Here is a 23,894-nt window from a genome sequence, read left to right on the forward strand (position 1 = left end):
ATATAAAAATTTAAAAAGAGACAACACTAAATTAATGATTTTACTTCTAAAGAGATACAATCAAATACAAACATTTCTTGACTTGTAATGGGTTACAACCCAATAAACCCATAGTGAAGTCAAAACTCCTAACTTGACCCATCATTAAGTCAGGAACTATCTGTATACTCTTTTAGTGCTAAAAGCTACACCAAAGAAAAAACAAGTGTCAAAGTTCTCCATGTAAAACAGGGATACAGGGATATGGGTGAGAAAATCCATCTAAAATGCAATGCAGTATTTAGGATGAAGCTGAAACACGCCACAGCAACTCAGCAATTGAGGTTGTGAATACAACCACACAATCAGCAAAGAAAAGCTTATTCTATTCTTCATCTACACTGCTCACACACAACACCAAAGGTGTTCTCAACACGACTCTGCACACGTTAGAACTCTGTGGAATGTTTTCATTCCCAATTATCACCAAAAGGACCAGTCATAAGCTCAACTGTAACACTACACACCGTGCAGCTGACCTAGGCTGATGGGCGGCCTCCAGAGAAGTCAAGAGCTCCAGCTCCTCTGCACACACGCACAGCAGAAGGCCTGCGTCTCTCACGGGTGTCGGGCCGAGCCACAGCCCACTACCTTAGCTCCATGATCTGTGACCTGACTCTCATGAGGAATATGACAAAGAATCAGACACTCAGAGGAAATCACAGCCTTTCAGGGCTGAGGTCTAAAACACTGAACCTTCAGCCCAGTGCTCACCCCGCAACCATGTCCCTGCCTCCTCCTCCTTCTCCAGTCCTCAAGGGGATGATGGCAGTTCACATCAAGAGGCTTCCTCCAAAAGAATTCACAGTGCTATGGTTAAAAATGAACATTTTATTAACATATTCATGTAAAATGTACATGTTTCCTGCGGGGAGGGTTAAATAACAGGGGAACCAGGAAAAGCAGACCACCAGAAAATGTCAAGGGCTGGGCATGGTGGCTCACATCTGTAATCCCAGCACTCTGGGAAGGCTGAGGTGGGAGGGTCAGTTGGGGCCAGAAGTTCCAGACCCGCCTGAGCAGTATAGTGAGACCTCGTCTTTATAACAACAGAAACAGAATAAAAAAATAGCTGGGCACGGTGGTATACACTTATAGTCCCAGCTACTCGGGGAGCTGAGGTAGGAGGATTGCTTGAGCTGAGGAGGTCAACACTGCAGTGAACTGTGAGCACACCAGGCTGTGAATACCACTGCATTCCAGCCTGGACAACATGGCAAGACCCTGTCTCAAAATCAGGGGGAAAGGGAGGAAAGCGGGAGAGGAAGAAAGCAAAAGAAAATATAAAGCACAAACTCAGGGCCCCAAAAAAATCCAACTCAGGGCAATGCGGGTAGAGCCCTGGAGAAGCCACAGACGACGCCCAGGCACCACCCAATAAGGGGCTCCAGAAAGGGGGCTGCCTGTCTCCAAGGCTGCCAGGACAGAAAATAAATCCACATGGCATCAAAAGGCACATCTGTGGCTGTGTGGCAATGCGTGAGTGTGCATGAATCCTGGAAACGGTATGTGTGTCACAGTCAAAATGGAAAGAGAATGTGGATCGTGGTTTATAAAAAAATAACTTTCCTTGCTATGCATGTGCTAAAACTCTTCAGAGTAAAGTTCCAAAATATTTAAATGAATTTTCATTCTGAAGAGGCTAAAGAACATCTCAAAACAGGCTCTCTTACACAGACTCTATTACAGACTTTTTTAAAATCTTGCACATCTAACATCAGAATACGTTCCATCACCAAACAACAAATGCAGTCAACAAAAAATCTTCAGAGAAAGAATTATTCAAAAATATGCAAACCTGATTCTTAGAAAACTAAATGTACCCTGCATAACTGAACACTGGCCACAAGCAGGAATCTGTCTGTGATCACAAGATGCTGGCCGACTGTGGCACTCACCAAAAAGGCGCTTTCCCACACAATCCATACGAAGACCTTTCCCAAAGTCACCAGGCCTCAATTCAAACCACTCAAATCCAGTCTAGAAATGAAAAGTCCTTGCACTGAAAGCAAAATCAAGTTTAGCTGTGACTAAGAAATGAACTCTGTAAAAAGTACTAAGCATGAATTCATCAGTATGACAAAGGTTTGTGCACAGTGGGCACACGGGGTGCACTGCACTGAGGGCCAAGAAGGCCCCAGGGCGGGGGAGGCTCAGCAGGAGGAGGACAACCCAGCTGACGATGCACCGCCCTCTGCTGCCAGTGCCTTGGGGAACATGGCAGGTAATGTCTACCCTTTCCTGACTAAGGATTTAATTTCAATATTCTATACTCTAACTCCACACTCTAAAAATGTCATTAGAAACTATGTTTGGAATGTGATGGAGAGATTCACTAGTGCTTCTCCAAAAAATGCTTTTGAATTTATATCTGAAAACCACCTGTTTAAGAGAAACCAAGACTCTTCCTCCGTTTTGGCTCAAACTGGATCCTGAGTAAAGATGATCCCACAAATGCCCTTTTATGCACAGCCTCCCCACACACTGCTTGTTTCTGTCTCTCTCAATACCTCTACATTTTAGGCCAAAACAAATTTCTGTTTCCACCAGCTGGACTGTACCATTCAGGATTGGTTTTATACACTGAAGACTCATTTCCCAATGAAGCCTGATGCTTCAGGGAGGAGGCCTGTGTCCCACAAAGGGCAGGTGCTGACAGGTTAGTCCTTTCTTCCCATTACCCACCAGGAACGTTGCTGGATCCTAGACTCTCACGGCAAGGTTCTGCTGGCTGCCCTGTGCTCCCAGTGGCAGAAGTTGTATGCCCCATTCTCACCTCCAACCCCATCATGGCCTCCATGCCTGGCAAGCCTCCAGTGCTCCTGCCCCTTAGAGCACAACCTGGCCAGCACTTTCCGCAGGCCCTGACAATGTCACCAAACACCTCACCACAGTGCCCAGGCTCTACCTCTTTCATTACAAACATAGCAAGGATTTTTCCTCCAGCCAAGAAATTGTTCAAATGTGAAATATTTCTTTTTTTTCACTCTTATATTGTTGAGACAGAGTCTCGCTCTGTCACTCAGGCTGGAGTGCACGGATGCAATCTTGACTCACTGAGATCGCCATCTTCCAGGCCACTGTCTCAACCTCTGCAGTAGCTGGGATTACAGGCATGTGCCACCATGCCCGGCTAATTTTTCTATTTTTAGTACAGACAGGTTTTCACCATGTTGGTCAGGCTGGTCTCAAACTCCTGACCTCAACTGATCTGCCTGCCTTGGCCTCCAAAGTCCTGGGATTACAGGCGTGAGCCACCACCCCCATCGAACTTCTCACTGGCAAGCCAAGCACGACAGGCTCACTCTGGCAGCACATGCACTAAACATTCTGACAACACAGAGATTAGCACAGTCCCTGTGCAATGACGACATGCAAATTTGTGAAACATTCCATGCTTTAAAAACACACACACAAACTGGGACCTGCACTGCAAGGGGCCTTCCAAGCAGTAAAAGACGAGAGATACCAAGGTGCCCCCATTCCCACAGCAAGCACCACCCTGCACCACCCACAGGGAACGACGCCAAACACCTACAAGCTGCCTGCCACCCATGGAAAATTCTTTCAGCAATACCCTCTCCACCCCAATGGCTACCAGACCTGTAAAGCCTTTTCAACCAGTTTTTTCAAGCAAGAGAAATGAAATGAAACTCTTAAGAGTGGCAACACCCCTTTTTTACATGTAAAGATACACAAGCAGGATTAATTAAATAGGGGTGAAAAGTGATGACCTACGAACAAGAGGCGTCAAGAAACATCTGCACAGAAGGTGAAGCAAGGCCTAGGGGTGCAGAGCGAGCCTGCCGGGAGGACAGAGGCTTGTCCCGGAGGACAGCACCCACAAAGCCTGTGCCAACTACAGCTGCCGTGCCGGGTCAGCGTCAACACAAAGGAGAGGTGTGCAGAGACAAAGCGCCCTGTCAGACTGGACGGGGTGGCAAGGACTCCGCAGACCAAGAACACACTTTATGTAGTATGTTGAAACTCACCACGGCAGGGACAAAGGTTGATGTAAAGTTTAAATCTGAAATGAGTAACTCACTTAGGTGTTTTACAAAAAAAAGGGAGTTAAATATTTTTTGTGTTTCTGCATAAAATACTAATAAGACTCAGAACAGGCAGATACTGATATGTGAACTTTGAAATTACCAGCAGAAGAAATAACACTACACAGCACCCCTGCAGACGTAAACGCAGTGAGCAGAAGACGGTCTCCATGAAATTAATGCCTCGACTACAACTGTGAGCATGCTGCCACTCACTGCACCTCCTACACGGGACAGACTACAGCTGTGAGCATGCTGCCACTCACTGCACCTCCTACACGGGACAGACTACAGCTGTGAGCATGCTGCCACTCACTGCAACTCCTACACAGGACAGAGTCTTGCCCAGGAGGAGCTGAGCATTAAACATTTTCTTTGGCCTCCAGAAAGTGCCAAGGGCCTACTTTTAAGGAGGGGGTGCAGGGTAGGGTTTGCCATCAGCATCCCTGGAGCTAGCCCAGCCCAGGACTTTGATTTCACCTGAAATCCAATCATAACACTTTCCCCACTGTTTCTTCTCCAAAAGCAAGGAAAAGAAATGCTATGATGAACCACTTCTGGTTCTATCGGCATGCAAGGCTACTTTCAGAAATTCTAGTCCAGGCATGGTGGCTCATGCCTGTAATCCCAGCACTTTGGGAGACAGGAAGTAATGGCTTGAGCCCACGAGTTCAAGACCAGGCTGGAAAACAGAGCTAGATCCCATCTCTATTATAAATAAATAAATAAAATGTTTTAAAAACAGCAAATCTAACAAAAATCAACTATGATGCAACAACCAAGCAACCCTACAGTGTGGGAAGTGCATGATGGGCTTAAGCTCAGGGAACCACCACTTAAAGAAAGCAGCAGAGACCTCAGGGAACATCACCACAGGAGCAGGCAAGCTCCCACCCCTGCAGACCGTATCACACATACCCATTCAGCGCGTGCCCTTACCACCCACCTGGAGGCTCAGCACCCAGGCCTGCTGGCCCCCTTGGGTAAGGGTGCTCAGGCACTCACCGACTCAGCTCCCCATGTCTCCACAGGAGGCCAAGCTCAGAGAAGGCAAATGTGAATGGCTGATTTCTCCCCAGAAAGCTAAGCCCTTACCCACGTGGCCTGTTTGCACATGTAAAGCAGGCTGCTTAGACATGGCATTAACCAACGTATTAGTAAAGGCAGGGGAGGAAAGCTGTTTGCTTTAACTAGTATATAGAGAACCAACCCTAGGCCTTCATGGGGAAACACTTGAAACAAAAAAAGGAAAAAGAAGAAAAAGACCCAACCCTAGTTCAATCACCACTCAGCCAGTTCAAACCACTGGCTAAGCAAATTCAAATTCAGCCTTTGAGTTTCAATAAACTAAGACGTCAGTGCTACTCCTGAAGCAACATCCCACCTCTCATGGGTGTCACTATCATCCTCCACCCTAACCCACAAACGTACCTGGGACTAGTGCCCCAACCCCAAGAACCCATAGAGGCTGGGGATGATTTGTTCTCCTCCACACACTCAAGCTACTCCAAGGCCACAAACAAAGACAGCAATCATCACAAACACAGGGCCAATTCCCTCTCTGACATCCGAATTCTTACTCTGATACTGCAACCTCTACTTCAATAAAAATCAAGAAATAACTGTGTGTTTTTAAAAATAAAGATTTTTAGGCCAGGTGCGGTGGTTCATGCTTGTAATCCCAGCACTTTGAGAGGCCAAGGCAGGCAGACCACTGGAGGTCAGGTGTTCGAGATCAGCCTGACCAACATGGAGAAACCCCGTCGTGACTAAAAATACCAATCAGCCTGAACCACAAAATTAAAAAGTATTAGAGAATTAGCTGGGTGTGGTGGCACATGCCTGTAATCCTAGCTACCAGAGAGGATCAGGCAGGAGAATCATTTGAACCTGGGAGGCAGAGGTAAGTCAAGATAACACCATTGCACTCCAGCCTAGGCAACAAAAGCAAAACTTCCTCTCAAAAACACCACCACCACCACCACCAGCCTAGGCAACAAAAGCAAAATTCTGTCTCAAAAACAACAACAACAAAATGAGCTGAGCGTGGTGGCACACACCTGTAATCCCAGCTACTCGGGAGGCTGAGGCAGGAAAACTGCCTGAACCTAGGAGGTTAAAGGCTGTGGTGAGCCGAGATTGCGCCACTGCACTCCAGCGTGGGCAACAAAATGGAGACCCTATCTCAACCATCTCAAAAAACAAAAACAAAAACAAAAAAAAGGAAAAGATTTTTGTTTTCTTTAAAAAATGGCCTAGTATCCTGCCTAAGAGAATATGAAGCTTTGTTTTGTTCTTCAGGTGGATCCACACTGAGAGCCACACTGATTTTTTTCTTTTTTTTTTTTTAATTTTCTCGTAATTTAAAAAGGACTTCTAATTGTGTTTCATAAAGGGAGTGGGTAGGAAATCCTTGATCAGTCCTTAATTGGGTATGTTTTCAAAGAACGAGCTATTTGGATGCAGATGAAGGGGAGAGGACTGAGGAGCCCAGAGGTTCCTTCAACCAAACCCCCAAGAAGAACCACGGGGTGTATAGGGGGTGTCCTGGCAGAGCAGGGGTCCCTATTTCCAGAGAGGACAATGATAGAGGCGACACCTGGGTGTATAGACAGAGGCCCTGGACACAGCCTACAATCCTATTCACAAAAGGCCTAACACATGCTCTAAGACAACACCTAAAGCTGCACCCAAAGCATCTGATGTGAAAACAGGTCAGGTTCTCCTAAAGCTTCCGTGATATCTGCATCGAAAGAGAGTTTAACACTAAGGTGGCTAGGCCCACTGGCTCACGCCTGTAATCCCAGCACTTTGGGAAGCTGAGATGGGCAGATCGCTTGAGCCCAGGAGTTCAAGATCTACCTGGGAAACACAGCAAAACCCCGTATCGACAGAAAATACAAAACTTATCCGGGTGTGGTGGCACGCATCATCTGTACTCCCAGCTATTCCAGAGGGTGAGGAGGAAAGACTGCTTAAGCCTAGCAGGCTCCACTGCACTCCAGCGTGGGCGACAGAGCAAGACACTGTCTGAAAACAAACAAAAACAGAAACAAAAACCCACAAAGTCAATTCTGGCTGCCAGGCCATCAAGGGCTGTAAGGTGAAGCCCTGAGATCCTTGTGGCAGGACCCTGGACGACACACAACGACAGTCGCACGGGCCACAGGCACGCCCAGCATACAGCTCCCTGCCCAGTGGGCACCCAAGGGGCCTTCTTACGCACAGCCTCCCACGCACACCTCCAGAGCATCCGCTTCTCTCCTCCTCCAATCTGGAGCCCAGAGGCTGTCACCAGCCCCTGCTGCTGCCTCTCCACTTGTCACCCTCCTGCACCTCCCACCCGCATTCCCTCTGTCCCTATAGTTCCAGGGACAGCCAAGGTGCTCTCACTGTGCACCAAATGCCTCACAGGCCAGGTTCTGCTTAAAGCCTGATTGAAGCAAAGCTTGGAAAACATCCAAGCAACCTGCCACCAACAGAATGCCCAGAACCATTCCCCACCCTCCAAGGACACTGCATGGGAGTAACCATCTTCTGCCACTGAGCACCTACCTGTGCCATCCCCACACCAAGGGCACACCCCATCATTCCAACCACAAAGCTCCACGTTCAACACCAGTGGCCTCCCCACCTCCAATGCATGTTTGCAACCCAATACTGCCATAAGTTTAATAACTGTTGTTGCCCCAACTTCTACTGTCCCCTTCCTTGCCCTCATTAAGCTCCTAAAGAAAGGGGTCCCTGGATGCCTCCCTCTCCTCCCAATTCAGCTCCTTATCACCAAACTCCTTAACATCCCAACTCCCCAGTCTCTGCATCAGATATTGCTGAACCTCAACAAGGGGCCTGAAGTGCCAAAGAAACATCACACAGCATAATACGGACTGTGGCAGCCACAGAGCTGACACCCAAATCAGAGGGTCCTTGTGATCTCCACCTATGCACCCACACTCCCCTCTGTCATCCAAAATCCTATGACAATGCTCCATGCTTGGTCCCTACGTGCACACACTCTACCTGTTCTCACCCCTCCTAAACAACCACCCTTGGCCCTAAGAACACTGCACCCAGGTGTGCAGACCCTCAGCTTCTACAACTGCCACCTCCACACCCAAACCTTCTCTTCCTTGTCTCTTGAAGAACCAGGATTCTTCCTGCCCATGGCCAATCCTTCCAAAAATCCCATCCTTTCCTGTCTACTATGGGAGCCTTGCCACTGATGGCTAGTGAGCTTTACTTTCTATAACTTTTGCTACAAAATAACTTTTGTATTTATAAACATAAAATATCCTAATACAAGCCAGACACAGTAGCTTAAGCCTGTACTCCCAACACTTAGGGAGGCTGAGGTGGGCAGATCACCTGAGGTCAGGAGTTTGAGACCAGCCCGGCCAACATGGCAAAACCCTATCTCTACTAAAAAATGCAAAATTTTGCCGAGCATGGTGGCAAGCACCTGCCATTTCAGCTGCTGGGGAGGCTGAAAAAGGAGAATCACTTGAACCTGGGAGGTGAAGGCTGCAGTAAGCCGAGATCATGCCACTGCACTCCAGCCTGGGTGACAGAGCAATACTCTTTCTCAAAAAACAAACCAACAAACAAACAAAAACCCTAATACATACCAACTAACACATCTAAAAAATTCCTCGGGCATTCACCTTCAGTTCCTTTCTATAATCCTCAGGGACCCAAAGATGTTCAGTGACCCCACCCTCCCCTCAACCGGTCCCACCCACACTGCCTCCCTCCTGGCCACACTGACCAACGCTGGATTCTTTCCAGGCCCCACAATCCTTCTGTGCATCTGGTCAACTCCTACCTCATCCTGCAGAACCCGAGTCAGGAACCCCTCCTCAGAAGGCAGGAGGAATGCCCCTGGGCTAAGAGTGGTTCCTGGGGCCACCACTAAGCCTTACATGACATTTTCCCCAGCATATCAAGTCATCTATCCGTCAGTTTTGCTCCTTAAAAATAAAAATAGCTGCCAAATGCTGCCTCGCCCTCCGGACATATGCCTCCTGCGTGAGCCTCTGCTTCGCTCAGCGGAGGGCAGGCGTGAAGCTCGGGGGGCAGGACAGGCACTCCTCAGCTCACAGGTGAGCAGAGCCGCATCTGTTCACTGCCCTTCCCTGCTCTATAGAATGCTTAGTTACTGCTCTGCAAGAAATTACGGAACTGTAGTCAATGGACCAGTGATGGCCTCGTGCCTCACCAACAGAGTGATACAGCCTTCTGCTACCTGGCTACTGCTTGCTTTCCGCACACAAAAGAACTTTCCATTTCAAGGCTGAATCTAAAGACATTCCAACATCAACTATGCTTCACACTTTCAGTACCATATATAGTAACAACGTATATAACTCAAGTGAGTCGATGACAGCTTGAACAGCAATGACTAGGTCCACCCACTTGCAAGAAATTACATTACAAATGCTGTCCGTCTTGAGCTTAGTAGTTCAAGAAGAGCCTAGGCAACGTGGCCAGACCCCATCATTACAAAAAAAATTATAAATCAGCTGGGTGTGCTGGTGCCTGCCTGTAGCCCCAGCTACTCAAAGGCTGAGGCAGGAGGATCACTTGATCCCAGGAGGTTGAGACTGCAGTGTGCTGTGACTGCACCACTGCACTCTAGCATGGTCAACAGAGTGAGACTCTGTCTCAGAAAAAAAAAAAAAAAAAAAGAAAGAAAAAGAAAAAAGAACAGGGCCCGAGTGCCTCATTCATTTCTCCACCCCAGTATCCTAGGCTAGAGCCCGGCATACAGTAACCATTCAACAGATATTTGCTTTTTGGTTTGTTTTTTTTTTTTTTTTGAGACAGAGACTTGCTCTATCACCAGGCTGGAGTGCAGTGGCGCGATCCCAGCTCACTGCAACTTCTGTTTTCTGGTTTCAAGCAATTCTCCTGCCTCAGCCTCCCAAGTAACTGGGACTACAGGCACACACCACCACGCCCGGCTATTTTTTGTACTTTTTAGTAGAGACAGGGTTTCACCATGTTGGCCAGGATGGTCTCGATCTCTTGATCTTGTGATCTGCCCGCCTCGGCCTCCCAAAATGCTGGGATTACAGGCATGAGCCACCGCGCCCGGCTCAACAGATATTTGTTACAAAAATAAAACAAACCAGACACAAGAGGTGAACAGTGCCTTCAAGCTGATTCAGGCCAGAAGCTCTCATGCATTCCTGAGTATAATCGTGATTACAAACAAAACCTATGCCTTGGCCAAGGCTGTACCACACCCAAGCAAAACAAAAATTTACAAAAACAGTATTACTTTATACTACATGTGACACACTGGGTTTTCAACATGGTGAAACCCCGTGTCTACCAAAAATACAAAAATTAGCCGGGCATCCTGATGTACACCTATAATCCCAGCTTTGGTTCCTCTTTTCTTAGAGACATGGTCTTGCTCTGTCACCCAGCCTGGAATGCAGTGGCACAATCATAGCTCACTGCAGCCTCAATCTCCTGGGCTCAAAGTGATCCTCCTGCCTCAGACTCCTGAGTAACCGGGGCTACAGGCATGTACCACCATGGCCAGCCGGTTTTTCAAAATTTTTTGGAGAGACGCGCATTTCGCTATATTGCCCCGGCTGACCTATAACTCCTGGGCTCAAGCCTCCTAACTCGGCCTCTCAAAATGCTGGAATTACAAGCATGAGCTACTGTACCCTGTGCCTGATGTCTGCTATTCCCTTAGATTTAAAAAAAAAAAAAAACCTGGCAAGACCCATCCTACTGGTGTCCCTCTGCCCCACCAAGAAGTTCCTCCACCCAGTGTTTGCCAGACTCACTCACTTAAGTAGCATAATCCCTAGTTTTTGCCATAATCATGTATTCATTATGTGTACCAGCATTTATTTAGCATTTTCCTACAATAACTTTATTTACACGCATAAATGAAAATTAAAATTCCCTTTACAATAGCTTTATGGTAAATGGGATGCAAGCACCGTTTTTCACACACAGACAAAACCCTAAATGCAACACCAGCCCCGCCTACAAGGCCTGTACTTCAGCCCCTGCTTGGAGAATCTCTGCAAGTCTTTCCACATCTTCCCGCTTTCCTTGAAGTAAACCCTAGGCCAAGCCCACCTCTCCAGCCGTGGCAGAGCTCCTAGCATATTCCAGAGCCACAGGCAGGAATGTATGGGTAACATCTCATGCTCTCCACTCCACCTGTCTGCTCCAGCAGAAATTTATTTAAGCCACCACAACCACACATATCAGTACATGCAAACACATGCTCACCCATAAGGCTAGGAGCACTCTTTTCTTTCCTTTCTTTCCTTTTCTTTGAAGAGAGAGTCTCACTCTGTCCCCCAGACTGGAGTCCAGTGATGCAATCTCAGCTCACCACAGCCTCTGCCTCCTGGGTTCAAGCAATTCTCCTGACTCAGCCTGCCAAGTACGTGGGATTACAGGTGTGTATCAGGATGACCAGCTAATTTTTATATTTTTGGTAGACACGGGGTTTTACCATGTTGCCCAGGTTGGTCTTCAACTCCTAACATCAGGTGATCCGCCCGCCTTGGCCTCCCAAAGTGCTGGGATTACAGGCGTGAACCACCATACCTGGCCAAGTAGCTCTCTTCTAGCCTGCACCTGCCTTGCTCTAGTCCTTCCCAAGCTCTTCTAACAGCTTCCTGCCCAGTTCCTCCCCAAAGGAAGGCAGCCAGCTCCTCTCTAAGGCCCAACACAGGCAGGGCACACGCCTGCTGAGGGAGTCCAGGGCGAGTTGGGCCATCTATTCTTTGGGCCTAGGGCTCGCTGAAGCAGGGATGACTTTGTCACATGCACCCCTGCACACAGCAGGCGTAGGAATTCAATAAGCTGAATAGGTTATGTTTTTAATTAGAGGGAATATATGTGCATATTCCCGTATAATATACAAAGAAAAAGTCTCAACTGTCAAACTAGCATCAACAGTCCAGTGATCAAATCTTTTCTTAAAAATCCGAATTGAAAGGACAAGTTAAATTAGTGCTTAAGAAAACCTTCCCTTCATCTGGCAGAATTCACACCATGAGTTCCACATCACAGCAAAGTACTCAAAGTCTTGGCCAAAGCAAACCTCCTACAGCATCTAAACACAAATCTCCATTTTCTTTTTTCTTCAATTAGCCTTACTACTATATTACTAAAACTCTCAAGCCAAAAGTTGAAACCAAAAATCTAAGACTTATAAATGTCATAAGCACAGTAATACATTCCAAATAATCTCCAAATATGCCTAATTAAAAGTAGGCATTTAACTGCACAAATTTAACATTTAAAAGTAAAGATAAACTGCTCTTGAGGCCACAAAATACCCTAAAATCATTTTCAAAGTCCAAGATGAGACTCTGCTGGACTAGCAGTCCTAGAAAAACACTCACCAGCACCACCCAATCGACACGAGCACATGTGAGTCCCGGCGTGAGTGCAAGCAGGGCAGGAGAGCTCTTTCCATCCCCACCCGCCTCTGGCTCACTCTATGAGTACAAGCAAAACTGCACACCCCAGACCTAACATGCCATCTGTTCATGTTTTACTTGCCCATATCACCATTTTATTTAGTTCTTGGTAGCAGCTATGAACTGTCATAAAGCAGCTTCTTTTCTTCTTTGCTACTTTGAATCACAAATGAAAAAGAAAATGCAAGAACAGAAACACAGAAATGGCCCAGGTGTGGTGGCTCACACCTAGAATGCCAGCGTGTTGGCAGGCTAAGGCTGAAGGACTGCTTGAGCTCAGGAATTTAAAGCCTGCTTTAGCAACACAGTGAAACCCAGTCTCTACAAAAACAAAAAATTTCCAGGCATGACGCATGGTGTTCCATGCCTGTAGTCCCAGCTACTTGGGAGGCTGAGGTGGGAGGATTATTCGAGCTGGGGAGGTTGAGGCTACAGTGAGTCATGATCATACAACCACATTCCATCCTGGATGACAGAATGAGACCCTGTCTGAAAAAAGATGAAAAGAAAAGCAAAAGCAAAAGCAAAAGCAAAAGGAAAGAAAGAAAGGGAGGGAGGGACGGAGGGAAAGGAAAGAAAGAGAAAAAGAGAGAGAGAGAGAAAGGAAGGAAGGAAGGGAAGGAGGGAGGGAGGGAGGGAAGGAAGGAAGAAAGGAAGGAAAAGAAAGAAAAGAAAAGGAATGTGTAGGATGGTATGGTGGCTCACGCCTGTAATCCCAGTACACTGGGAGGCTGAGGCAGGTGGATCACCTGAGGTCGAGAGTTCGAGACCAGCCTGACTAACAAGGAGAAACACCATCTCTACTAAAAGTACAAAATTAGCCAGGTGTGGTGGCGCATGCCTGTAATCCCAGCTACACGGGAGGCTGACGCAAAAGAATGACTTGAGCCCAGGAGATGGAGGACTCGGTGAGCCAAGGTGGCACCACTGCACTATAGCCCAGGCAAAAAGAGCGAAACCTCGTCTCAAAAAAAAGAAACGGAGCGTGCACACCAACCTTGTAACCTAAGTAAGGTACTCACATACTGGCAATAGAAAGTAGGTGACGGTGGGACACAGTGGCTCACGCCTGTAATCCCAGCACTTTGGGAGGCTGAGGTGGGCGAATCATGAGGTCAGGAGTTCAAGACCAGCCTGGTTAGCATGGTGAAACCTCAACTCTACTAAAAATACAAAAAATTAGCCAGGCATGGTGGCGCATGTCTGTAGTCCCAGCTACTCAGGAGGATGAAGCAGGAAAACTGCTTGAATCCAGGAGGCTGAGGCTGCAGTGAGCTGAGATCGCACCACTGCACTCCAGCCTGGGAAACAGAGTGAGACATTATCTCAAAAAAATAAAGGAAGCAGGTGACATGATCAAAGTCACACAGACAGGCAGAGCCACAATGAAGAATGCAGTTTTGGCTACAAGTCCCAGCTCCTCCTGCTGCACTGAGCAGCCTGCCAGAGACCTTCCTAAGCACAGGGAATGCTTTAACCCACAACAGTTAAAAAAAAAAAAAAAAAAAAAAAAAAAAGGCATTATTTCCCTCAGTTTCCCAGAGGCCCAGGAACTTCAGGATTTGCAAACAACTGTGTTGCTGAATGTATCATACTCCCCTCCATGCTGCAGGGAAGGACCTGAGTGATGAGAGTGTGTGATTCTGACACAGGCCCTGACTTTCCCTTTACCTCCATGCCCAAATCAAGACCTGCACGTGGAGCAGGCTCAGATCCAGAGCGGCTTCTACCTGAAGTTATGCCATCAATTATTTCTAATCACTTACAAATCAAGTACCTAAGACATTCACCCCCATTTTGTAAAAAAGCAAACAAAAACGTAAGGCTCAGAGACAGAATGCATGAATACAACTAAGCACAGCTGGCTGGAAGAACACCTCTGACAGTGACAACCACACCCTAATGGGCCGTCAGGACAAAACTCAAGCCTCCAATGGTTTATGCACAGTCAGGACTTTCCAGTGGCACCTAACAAATACTTGGAAGTATGAAGTTCATTTTAACTTCTAGACCTGCTTTGTTTTAGTACTGATTGCAGACAAGGGCCGACAACCCCACCAAGCTCTAAATTATCATTTCCAAACTCTCTTTCTAACTCATTATGCATACATTCCTAATTTCTCCAAATTGTCAAAATATTCTGTTTTAGAGAGACAGGGTCTCATTCTAGTGCCTAGGCTGGTCTCTAACTCCTGGCCTCAATCAATCCTCCTACCACAGCCTCCAAAAGTGGTGGGATTACAGGTGTGAGCCACCACACCACGCCTGTCAAGACATTGTAAATACTATTTCGCTCAATTTAATATCAGGCAGAAACTAAGTATGCCTTCCATCAGCCATGAAAATTACTACTAAAAATGTAAATAACGAAATGGTCTACTCCTGGTTTCTACAGGAAGACCAGCTGGCTCATAACCGTCTAAGAGTTGTAGCCTAGATGAGGAGGGAGCAAAGCACTGTTTCTGCAAAGTTTTGGTTTTACTGGAACACGGTCACACTCATGCTTCAATGCTAAAGTTAAGCAGTTTCCACGAAAGATCTATGGCTGGCAAAGTCCAAAATATTGACCGTTTGCTCCTCCGCAAAAATTTGCCGATGCCTGGCCTGTGTCAGAATCCAAACTGCATCTCTACAGACTAGCCTATTAAGTTATTTAAGTGCTAATCGTTTTAAGGGTGTTTAGAGTTTCTGTTTTAAAAGTTAATTATCTGTAAAGACAAATCAAGAGTCAAACACATTAGTGGTTGCCTGGGGCTAGGGTGTGAACAGATTCACTATAAATTGGCAGAAGCAATCTTACCAGAGTGACAAAAATTTTCTAAAATTGGATTATGATGATGGTTTCAGAAATTACCTTTTTTTTTTTTTTTTAAGACGGAGTCTCACTGTGTCACCCAGGCTGGAGGGCAGTGCAGTAGTGTGCTCAGCTCACTGCAGACTCTGCCTCCCAAGTTCAAGCAATCCTCACACCTCAGCCTACCGAATAGCTAATATTACAGGCAAGCACCATCATGCCTGGTTAATTTTTGTATTTTTAGTAGAGACAGGGTTTCACCACATTGGCCAGGCAAGTCTGGAACTTCTGGCCTAAGGTGATCTGCCCACCTCAGCCTCCCAAAGTACTGAGATTACAGGCGGGAGTCACCGCACCTGGCCCATTCCACAAATTACATTTAGTAAGCAAACTTAACTAAAAGTCATTGGACTGCATATTTAAAATCCATCTATTTATGACAGAAAAAGTATTTGAATAAATTTTAAGACTTAAAAACAAAAGTCAACTATCTGTAAAGTTGAGGGAACAACTTGCAATAAAATCCTAAAATTTCTTTAAAACATGTGTCCAGACTTTCAAAATTTAACCTCTGGTATCAAATAGCTCATCTGCACTGGATGTGGTGTCTCACACCTGTAGTCCCAGCACTCTGGAAGGCCGAGGCCGGTGGATTACGTGAGGTCGAGTTCGAGACCAGCCTCGCCAACATGGTGAAACTGTCTCTACTAAAATACAAAAATTAGCCAGGCAAGGTGGTGGGTGCCTGTAATCCCAGCTACTCAGGAGGCTGAGGCAGGAGAAACGCCTGAACCTGGGAGGCGGAGGCTGTAGTAAGCCAAGATCACGCCACTATACTCCAGCCTGGGGGACAGAGAGAAACTGTCTCAAAAAACAAAAACAAACAAAAAAATGCTCATTTGCAATTTAGAAACAGGAATTACACCCTGGAGCACCCATTATCTGCTCCCCTGGAGCCACAAACTGAGAAGTCAAAGAGAGAGGACCAACCACACCTGGTGTCCCAACACCAATGGCTCCAAGAATCCAAAGATCCTTCCCACACCCAGGGCATGACTAAAACCAGTAACATCTTTCTGTTAACCAAAGAGGGTGAGGGTTAGGTTTACTTTTTTTTTTTCCCCAGACGGAGTTTCACACTGTCACCCAGGCTGTAGTGCAAGAGCACAATCTCAGCTCACTGTGATCTCCACTTTCTGGGTTCAAGCAATTCTCCTGCCTCAGACTACCGAGTAGCTGGGACTACAGGCATACACCACCACGCCCAGGTAATTTTTTTGTATTTTCAGTAGAAACAGGATTTCACCATGTTGACCAGGATGGTCTCGATCTCCTCACCTCGTGATCCGCCCGCCTAGGCCTCCCAACGTGCTGGGATTACAGGCGTGAGCCACCTCACCCAGCCAGGTTTACTTTTATTCAAGAATGCTAATGTCAGCACTTCGGGAGGCCAGGCAGGAGGATCACCTCAGGTCAGGAGTCTGAGACCAGCCTGGCCAACATGGTGAAACCCCATCTCTACTAAAAACGCAAAAATTAGCCAGGCATGGTGGCAGGCGCCTGTCATAAGGCTGGAGAAAGGAAAAGCGCCAGAACCTGGGAGGCAGAGGCTGCAGTGAGCCGAGATCATGCCACTGCACTCCAGCCTGGGCAACAGAACAAGACTGTCTATTTAAAAAAAAAAAAAAAAAAAAAACACCACTTTGACGGTATGTTTTAAAATTACGAGGTCCCATTCCCCTTACTACTTTTAGGTTCTTGTTTTTAGGCCTTCTTTAAAGAAGCTGCACATACCTGCTTTTTCATGAAATCGAACATGCATGGATAAACATGTATCATATTTTATTTTCTAAATAGGGACAGGGTCTCCCTGTGTTGCCCAAGCTGGTCTCAAACTCCTGGGCTCAAGCCAACCTCCTGACTCGGCCTCCCAAAGTGCTGCAGTTACAGGTGTAAGCGACCACGCCTGGCTACACGTAACATCTTAAGCACATTTCTTTTTAAATAATATTTAACAAGATAAATATCTTGGTTCCTTTTTGTTTTCATTGCTCTGCCCTTCAGGGGTTAACTACATTTGTTAGGTAACTCTCAAAAACTATTTCACTGCCATTAAATTTTGTTTCAGTTTGCTTATATCAATGTTTCAAATCCCAGAAATAAGATAATTATTCCTGGAGGTAAATGATCCACGTTTATAACAACTTCCAAATCAAAATGGAAGAGGAATCCCTTGAAGAACACTTATTTCTTTATGGAAGTTTCCTCAAAAGCTCTAACAGGAATTTCAACTAAGTTAAAGTACCAATTTAAGCAGCACAAGACAGAATTATCATCCTTCCCAGAAACACATTGTTACAAGCACACTACTACAGGTACACACCCTGCCTGTCGAGGTGTCCCCTAGGACAAAGCTGCTTGCCAGCTGACAATCACTTGTACTGCATATTTCAAAAGTGTGGCGAACAGAAAGGAGGCAAGAGAGATGTTATTTAAGCAGAAGCACAAAGCACCTGCTCAATGAACAGGAACATAAATGGGAAAAAATTCAAGCACAGCATGCTCGGGACACCGTCATGTCCTGAAGACGCAGCGGCAAACAAGGACCGTACGGTACTGACCCTTCAAGAAGGAAAACAAGTACTACGAAACGTGACTGGAGACAAAATCTGTGAATCTGAGACAGGACTCTGACGCCAGCTTGCCCAGGGAACAGTGCTGGCGTCCACTTCTAGCTGTGTGACCCTGGGCAAGTGGCCCAACTTCTCTGCACCACAAATGACTTATCTCTGTCACCAGGGGCAGAAGAGCATGGCACCTCAGGGGTGACCAAGGCTGTCTAAGTGGATCTAAGTGGAGCACACAGAACAGCAACCAGCAGGTAGTACGTGTTTCCTAACAATCCTTCCACAACACAAATCACACCCGTGCTAAATTCATCATGGGGGAGCTCTCCACAACGCTCCCTGGCACACCACAGACAATGCAACCACATCCACGCGATAAGCAAAAGAGGCTTAAGAGCCACTCTCAGCCACTGCCCGGCAAGTGAGGGCGGCTGCAGCTTACAGACCAAGGGCCATAGACCACAACTTCTGCAGGCTTGCCTGGGACGCACAGGCAGATAAGGAGAGCACCTGAGGCCTACACTGAGTCCCACAGAAGGCTCCAACCCACATGGGCACAGAAGGCTTCTGCTGCAGGCTACAAATCTTACACCCTTGACCCAGTGGGTAAAAAAAACCCTAAGAAAAGGCAGCTTGCTAAAACAATCATACTTCACTCAGATAAGCAATTAATTTTTAATAAGCACTCCTCATGCTGCTCCTCTGGGTGCTGTTAAGGTTCCTTATGTTCCTCCCCTGGGTACTATGAGGCTTCCACAAGCTGCTCCCCTGGGTGCTGTGAGGGTTCCTCATGCTGCTTCCCTGGATGCTGTAAGGGTTCCTCATGTACCCTTAGGTGCTACGGCAACAGTGCAGAGCCAACACAGCTGCACAATCTACTCAGTAAGAAAAACCACGAAGGAGCTACACGTGCCATGTCATGCACAAACCTCAAAACACCACACCAGGTGGAGATGTCAGTGAAAACAGCACAAGTGAGGACTCCAAAACTCCTACCCTCCAACAACGAAATGAGTAAGCTGGCAAAAACTGTTAGAATCAACATACTCAGAACTATGGAATCTAATCAAAAACATCTAACGCCGGGCACGGTGGCTCACGCCTGTAATCCCAGCACTTTGGGAGGCCGAGGCGGGTGGATCATGAGGTCAAGAGATCGAGACCATCCTGGTCAACATGGTGAAACCCCGTCTCTACTAAAAATACAAAAAATCAGCTGGGCATGGTGGCACGTGCCTGTAATCCCAGCGACTCAGGAGGCTGAGGCAGGAGAATTGCCTGAACCCAGGAGGCGGAGGTTGTGGTGAGCCAAGGTCGTGCCATTGCACTCCAGCCTGGGTAACAAGAGCGAAACTCCATCTCAGGAAAAAAAAAAAACATCTAACAAAAGAGAACACCTAATGAAAAAGCTGCTCAATTTGTGCAGGAGAACTGCGGTGATGAACTTACCTGCTCACACACCCCAGCCCTGAAGACAGCAGCCCCCACTGCTGCTACAAAAGAGAGTGCTGCAGACCCTATTCTCAAAGAAGTGGGTTGTACATTTTGACCTGTCTGGTAGGAATGGAAAATGGTGCAACTGCTGTTGAAATACTGTGGCAATTCCTCAAAAAGTAAACACAGAATTGTGATATGACACAGCAACTCCACTCCTAGGTATACATCCAAAAAGTGTTCAAATGAAAACCTGTGAACACAAGCTCACAGCAGCACTATTCAAAACAGTCAAAAAGGTAGAAACAGGTCAGGTGTGGTGGCTCACACCTGTAATCCCAGCTCTTTGAGAGGCAGAGGCTGGCAGTTCACCTGACGGGGAACAGCATGAGAGACCCTCAAAGCACCCAGGAAAGAAGCTTGTAGAACCCTCACAGCACCCAGGGGAGCAGCCTGATGAACTCTAACAGCACCCAGGGAAGCGGCTTGTGGAACCCTAGCATACAGGGAAGCAGTCAGGAGTTCGAGATCAGCCTGGCCAACATGCTGAAATCCCATCTCTACTAAAAATACAAAAATTAGCCGGGCATGGTAGTGTGTGCCTGTTGTCCCAGCTACTCGGGAGGCTGAGGCAGGAGAATCACTTGAACTCGGGAGGCAGAGGTTGCAGTGAGCCAAGGTCACACCATTGGCCGGGCATGCACTTTGGAAGGCCAAGGCAGGCAGATCACAAGGTTGCGAGATCGACACCATCCTGGCTAACACAGTGAAAACACGTCTCTAATAAAAAATACCAAAAAAATTAGCTGAGCGTGGTGGCACACACCTATAGTCCCAGCTACTTGGGAGGCTGAGGCAGAAGAATCCCAGGAGGCGGAGGTTGTGGCGGAGGTGTGAAATCGCGACACTGCACTCCAGCCTGGGCGACAGAGCAAGACTCCATCTCAAAAGAAAAGGTGGAGGCCAGGTGCGGTGGCTCACACCTGTAATCCCAGCACTTTGGGAGGCAGAGGCAGGTGGATCACCTGAGATCAAGAGTTCCAGGCCAGCCTGACCAATATGGTGAAACCCCTACAAAAATTAGCTGGGCATAGTGCTGCATGTCTGTAGATCCAGCTACTCTGGAGGCTGAGGCAGCAGAATCGCTTGAACCCAGGAGAAGGTTGCTGCATTAAGCTTAGATCATGCCACTGCACTCCAGCCTGGGAGACAGAGCAAGACTCCATCTCAAAAAAAATGAAAAAGGTGAAAACAAGCCAAGCATCACTCAAGAGCTGATTAAATACGATGCCTACACCCAGACAACGCAGCATTACTCACAACTAAACAAAAATGAAATTCCAAGACACACAACACAGATGGACCCCAAAAACATGTTAAAACATGCAAAAGACGCCAGGCACTAAAGGCCATACATTACATGAATTCATTCCTATGAAGTCTCCAGAATAGACAGATTCAAAGTGACAGAGAGTCAACAAGGGTTGTGAGACCTGGGGAAGTAGAAATACTCTGGAGGAGGTAATGGCACTAGCTGCACGAAGTAGTAAATGTGCCGAAAGCCATGGAGCTGTGCACATTCACACGGTCAGTGCTGCGGTTCTGTTACATGTATCTTACCTCAATAAAACTAAAGTCGTATGTCAGACTCAAAAGACTATAGCCTGTGTAATTCCATTAATAAGAAATTCTAAAATAAGCAAAACTAATCCATAGTGACAGAAAGTGGACTGGTGCTTCTTGGGGCAGTCAAGGGTTCTGGTTACAAATGGACATTCTGCGGCAATGGAAATGTTCTATGTCAATCTGGTGCTTAATACATAGGATAATAAAACTGTCAGACTCATCCTACTGTACCTTCCAGAATGGGTGCTTTTATTATATAAAGTATACAGGTAAAAGCATCACCAAAGAAATCACAGGTACACATGAAATGCGCAAACGCGAAGCTGAATGGAACCATGCAAACCAACACACAATTGTCAGATTCAGACCAAGCACACGGCTGAGAATGCATCTCGCAATGAGCTACTGCAAAGAGCGATGTCCTGGCCAGAGCCCTGGAGACCCCACTCCCAGGGACAGGAGACAGTAGTCATCTACCTGCAGCTCTGCTCTCAGACAGCACTGCTGTGGAGTGGCCCCAGAAAAGCAGCGATGCAAAAAGAAAAATAAAAGCTTTCTGAAATGATTTTTTTAGAGGCTTAATCAAAATAAAAATCCATTTCCTTCAAAACATATACTCCTGTTGTTGTTGTCCTTGAGCACTCACTTTACATAATTCAGATACAGTACGTGGATTTCATTTCTTAGGAATAACACACTATGCATTAAAACAGTACTTTGCTACGCTTCCACTGGAAAGCTGAACATCACTCTGGCATGTACAGACATGTTCCATTAATCATCTCCAAGTCTGCTTGCTACAAACAAGCTGTTTCATTCAACAGTATCTCCTTAAACAAAATCCAAGCTTGCCTTCCCTTAGGCAAGCAAAACTTGATTTAAATTCCAAAACAGGGAGCCAGCCTGCTGCTGGCCACTCTGTGTCCTGGGCCTCAGCCTACCACTGCCCACTGGCTGCCTGCACCTCCTCTGCGCCCTCTGCCTCACAAAGCCGCCAAGTGGTCCTGTCTTTCCTAAGGAATCCTGGCACTGGGAAGGGAATGCAGAAAACCTGCACCACTGTGAAACACACCTTTCTTCAGGAAAACTTCCCTGTGATGAAAGAACCCAGATTCACAGCAGTGAACTCTCTGAAAACTACATTAAAGGAGGGAAGACTCTGCCAGATGAAACAGGCATGAATGTATTTGCTCACATGGGAAATGGGTCAGACAATGGCTGCCAAGGCTAGGGATAAATTCTTATGGATAAGTTTCTAAGAAATCAAGATAATCAAGGTTGGGCCAAGAGCATGGATGGGAAAGGCAGATGTTCATCTGGTTCTGTTTTCTGACCATAATAACGAGCTCTGTATCAAAGGATGTCTTGAAAGGAGAGAATAATGGTGGAAGTGAAGAGAACAAGGAGAGTTTGGGAAATCGAATTCAGACCCATCTTCAAGATAACAAAAACAATTATTGACTCACGCGAAGAAATCAGGAAAGTCAAGAAAATAGATGCTTCTCAACCTGTTGATGAAGTTTTGGTTGAAGCTGTGAAAATTTCCAACAAAAAAGACTAACTCTAACCCTGAAAGCAACTTTTTTTTTTTTTTTTTTGGGAACCACCACACCAAGCCTCTTACAACGTAAATTTCCAACCTTTATGTAAATTTGTGGACCAAATTTCAAAACAACTTTTTGTGAATTCAGTTCCTGCATGATACGTTTGGTGAATAACTAAAAAATTGATTTGTAGCACTGTTTCAGTATTTACCAAATAACTGATCGTTTTCTATAAAAAGGTTTTTTTTAAAAAGGTCAGGAACAGTGGCTCATGCTCGTAATCCCAGCACAGTGGGAAGCCTAGGCAAGAGCCTACGCTTGAGGCCAGGCATCCGAGACCAGCTTGGGCAGCAGGCCAATGCCCTGTATCTACAAATAGGAAAAAACTGGCTGGGCATGATGGTCATGCCTGCAGTCCCAGCTACTCAGGGGGCTGAGCCCAGAAAGTCAAGATTGCAGTTAGCCAAGATCGTGTCACCACACTCCATCCTGTGCAACCAAGCAAGACCCTGTATCAAAAAATAAAAAGGCAGGTTTTGTTTACTACACCTTGTACAACACGGTAGGAAAGGGAGTATTCTTTGCTTCCAAGATGTTGAGTGGCTGGGAGCAGTGTGAGTTCAGGGCCAGGCAGGTTGCCAGCTCTCCGCGATGTAATCTGAGGGTGCAGCATGGGTCACGTCTAGAGGCCTGTGCTCCTTATATGCCATTATTAATCATGATTCAGCTGATCTCAACACATCTCCTTGCAGTGGAGCCTTGAAAGGCATGTGCTAGACACGTTACGATGATTCAGTTAGCTTTTTAGCAACCCTTCAAAGATTTGTTTTCTAGATTAAATTTAGAATTGAAATAAATTAAAAGAAGCAATCCCGCTGGGCGCAGTGGCTCACACCTGTAATCCCAGCACTTTGGGAGGCCAAGGAGGGCAGATCACCTGAGGTCAGGAGGTCAAGACCAGCTTGGCCAACGTGGTGAAACCCCATCTCTACTAAAAATACAAAAATTAGCTGGGCGGCCGGGCGCGGTGGCTCAAGCCTGTAATCCCAGCACTTTGGGAGGCCGAGGCGGGTGGATCACAAGGTCAAGAGATCGAGACCATCCTGGTCAACATGGTGAAACCCCATCTCTACTAAAAATACAAAAAACATTAGCTGGGCATGGTGGCGCGTACCTGTAATCCCAGCGACTCAGGAGGCTGGGCAGGAGAACTGCCTGAACCCAGGAGGCGGAGGTTGTGGTGAGCCAAGATCGCGCCATTGCACTCCAGCCTGGGTAGCAAGAGTGAAACTCCGTCTCAAAAAAAAAAAAAAAAA

General features: G+C 46.7%; 1 protein-coding gene across 4 annotated transcripts in view; it reads right to left on the reverse strand.

Annotated features, from left to right (window-relative positions):
* Nucleotides 1–23,894, reverse strand: part of ANKRD11 (ankyrin repeat domain 11) — a 221,437-nt gene that overhangs the window by 161,068 nt on the left and 36,475 nt on the right. The gene's annotated exons all lie outside the window — the stretch shown is intronic.

The sequence above is a fragment of the Sapajus apella genome, unplaced genomic scaffold (genome assembly GCF_009761245.1).
Source record: "Sapajus apella isolate SASKATOON/1434 unplaced genomic scaffold, GSC_monkey_1.0 scaffold15, whole genome shotgun sequence".
Classification (NCBI taxonomy): domain Eukaryota; kingdom Metazoa; phylum Chordata; class Mammalia; order Primates; family Cebidae; genus Sapajus; species Sapajus apella.